The sequence below is a fragment of the Otolemur garnettii genome, unplaced genomic scaffold, assembly GCF_000181295.1.
Source record: "Otolemur garnettii isolate 467f Iridium unplaced genomic scaffold, OtoGar3 scaffold00009, whole genome shotgun sequence".
Classification (NCBI taxonomy): Eukaryota; Metazoa; Chordata; class Mammalia; order Primates; family Galagidae; genus Otolemur; species Otolemur garnettii.
In genome coordinates, this window is record NW_003852404.1 from 5,613,185 (window position 1) to 5,615,323 (window position 2,139).

Genomic DNA, 2,139 nt, shown 5'->3' on the forward strand with positions numbered 1-2,139 from the left:
TCTCTCTGGCCAGTCCGTGCCTTAAGCTGACTTCACAGTCTTTCCTGACTGTCTGGATCTGCGCGTTGTTTTCCTAGATTCCTGCCTGGCTCCCTGTTTCCTTCACACCGTGGAAGGGCTGGGGCTGAGTCCTGCTGGGTCCTTTGCTGTCTGAATAAAGTAGGTACTTGACCTGAGTGTAGCTGAGGCCTGTGGTGAATCTCCTCCGCTCCCCCATTTATCCCTTCTCATGGTTGCAACTTGTTTCTCATACTCCCTTGGACTGGGAGAAAGGGGCTGACCCAGGGGCTGGAGTCTTCGAGGGCAAAGGTATTGGCTGGGCATTGTGGCTCATGCTATAATCCCACCACTCTGGGACGGTGAGGTGAGTGGATTAGAGACCAGCCTGAAACAGGGAGAAATCTCATCTCTAAAAACAGCTGGGTGTTATGGCAGGCACCTGTAGTCCCAGCTAGTTGGGAGGCTGAGGCAAGACAATCATGGGCCCAAGAGTTTGAGGTTGCTGTGAGCCATGATGCCACAGCACTCTACCAGGGGTGACAAAATAAGACTCTGTCTCCAAAAAGAGAGAAAAAAAAGGGCAAAGGTATTAAGAAGGTCTCAGGAGCACAATGCCCACCTTCCTAGGGTCTCCTGGGTCCCTTGTTCTGTTTCTTTGGCTTTTTTTGTTTTTGTTTTTTCTTTTTGTAGTTTTTAGCTGGGGCTGGCTTTGAACCTGCCACCTCTGGTATATGGGGTCAGTGCCCTACTCCTTTGAGCCACAGGCTCTACCCTGTTTCTGTTTTTTCTTGAGACAGAGTTTCATTTTGTTGTCACCCTTGGTTGAGTGCCATGGTGTCATAGCTCATGGCAACCTCAAAGTCTTTTGGGCTTTATGATTCTCTTGCCTCAGTCTCCTGAGTAGTTGGGACTATAGGCACCCGCCACAATGCCCAGATATTTAGAGACCGGTGTCTCACTCTTGCTTGGACTAGTCTTAAACCCATGAGCTCAGGCAATCTACCCACCTCAGCCTCCCAGAGTGCTAGGATTATAGGCCTTTTTTTTTTTTTTTAAAGCAGTTTTTGGCCAGGGCTGGGTTTGAACCTGCCACCTCTGTCATATGGGGCTGGTGCCTACTCCTTTGAGTCACAGGTGCCACCCAGATTACAGGCCTTTTTTCAATTTGAAGAGTCTCACTCTGTTTCCCTGGGTTAAGTGCCAATGGTGTTATAGCTCCTAGCAACCTTCAAACTCATGGGCTTGAGCAATCCTCTTGCCTCAGCTTCCTAGGTAGATGGGACTATAGGCACCTACCACAATGCCGGGCTAGTTTTTGTATTTTTAGTAGAGATGGCACCTCACTCTTGCCCAGGCTGGTGTTAAACTCTTGAGAGCAAGGGATCCTCCTGACTTGGCCTCCCAGAGAGCTCCACGCAGCCTAAATCTTGACGGGGGCATGGCTGGAAGGCATGTGTGGTGTCCTGTGTTGAAGCATGGCTCTCCTTTTTTGCAGACGTCTTTGACTAAGCCTGGCACCTGGTTGCCCACAAATGTCCCAACTACCCCTCTAAGCATAGGCTGGATTTGAGGTGCAGAAAGCGGTCATCTTTTTCACCCTTGCCCCCTTGCCAGTTTTGGCCTTAAGCTGATTCAGCCTATTCTTTCCGTCCTCATCCCAGTTTGTAGATTCTTTACACTTCCTGTTGAATATGGCTGGCATTTGACCTGGCTGCGGGCAAGGTCTGGGTGAACCTAGTACATGTGGCCTGCTTCCTGTGACTTTGGGGTAAAGGGGGCCAGAGTATGGACTAAAGGCTTCAAAGGCCAGTTGCAATAGAGGGTGTCTGGGGCACACTGCCTTCATGAAGCCCTCTCTCACCAGAGTCCTGCCCAACCTCTCAGCAGTGGGCCTGGAGGCAACCCTCACTCTTTTAGGCACCACAGAAAACAAAGATGACTGTATCCCCGAAGTAGGCTTTCTCTTGTTCAGAACTGCCTTCACTAAATACTTACAAATAGGCTGGGGGCAGTGGCTCATGCCTATAATCGTAGCACGCTGTGAGGCGTGTGCTCTCTGAACTCCTTGAGCTCAGGAGTTCAAGACCACCCCGAGCAAGAGTCAAACCCTATCTCTACTAGAAATATGAAATTAGCTGG

General features: G+C 50.1%; 1 protein-coding gene across 1 annotated transcript in view; it reads left to right on the top strand.

The window, feature by feature from the left end:
• Positions 1 to 176, top strand: part of AKR7A2 (aldo-keto reductase family 7 member A2) — a 19,758-nt gene extending 19,582 nt beyond the window's left edge. Inside the window, exon 8 of the mRNA XM_023509716.1 lies at positions 1 to 176. The gene's annotated coding sequence lies outside the window, so the exon portion shown is untranslated.
• Positions 177 to 2,139: the final 1,963 nt, after the last annotated feature.